The sequence below is a fragment of the Schistocerca serialis genome, chromosome 12 (genome assembly GCF_023864345.2).
Source record: "Schistocerca serialis cubense isolate TAMUIC-IGC-003099 chromosome 12, iqSchSeri2.2, whole genome shotgun sequence".
NCBI lineage: Eukaryota > Metazoa > Arthropoda > Insecta > Orthoptera > Acrididae > Schistocerca > Schistocerca serialis.
This window is the reverse complement of record NC_064649.1, coordinates 77,656,894-77,657,699: the sequence shown is the minus strand read 5'-3', so window position 1 is coordinate 77,657,699 and position 806 is coordinate 77,656,894.

Sequence of the window (806 nt, the reverse complement as noted above, 5' to 3'; positions counted from 1 at the left end):
GTCTGACGGGCCCAGGCGTGGCGTAAGGCTTTGTGTCATGCAGTCGTCAATGGTACACGAGTGGGCTTTCGTTGAATGGTTCGCACGCTGATTCTTGTTGATGGTCCAGCATTGAAATCTGCAGCAATCTGCGGAAGAGTTGCACTTATGTCACGTTGAACGACTCTCTTCAGTCGTCGTTGGTCCCGTCCTTGCAGGTTCTTTTCCCGGCCGCAACGATGTTGGAGATTTGTTGTTTTACCAGATTCCTCCTATTCATGGTACACCCGTGAAATGGTCGTACGGGAAAATACCACTTCATCACTGCTTCGTAGATGCTGTGTCCCATCGCTCATGAGTCGACTACAACACCTCGTTGAAACTCACTTAAACCTTGATAACCTGCCATGTAGCAGCAGTATTCTATCTAACAACTGTGACAGTCACTTGTTCTCTTATATAGGCGTTTCCGACCGCAGCGCCGTATTCTGCCTGTTTACATATTACTGAATACGCATGCCTATACCAGCTGCTTTGACGTTTCAGTGTAAAACATTGTCCAACCTCCTAATTCTTCGTATTTTGGGTTATTTTTGTCCTAAATGGTCGTAATGTACTCCAGCGTATTATGAATAACGTCGAGGCATGTCCAGAAACTATTTAGAGTTTTTTTGGTATCAAATTGCGTTAAACTGCGTGTGGGTCAACAATGACCAAAGTGGTACTTCAGGATATCAAATAAGTTTTTCATACTTCTAGATGGACTGCGGTGACGAAATTTTGGTGAGATGTGTAATCCCATAAATGATTGAAATTGAGGGGAGCAT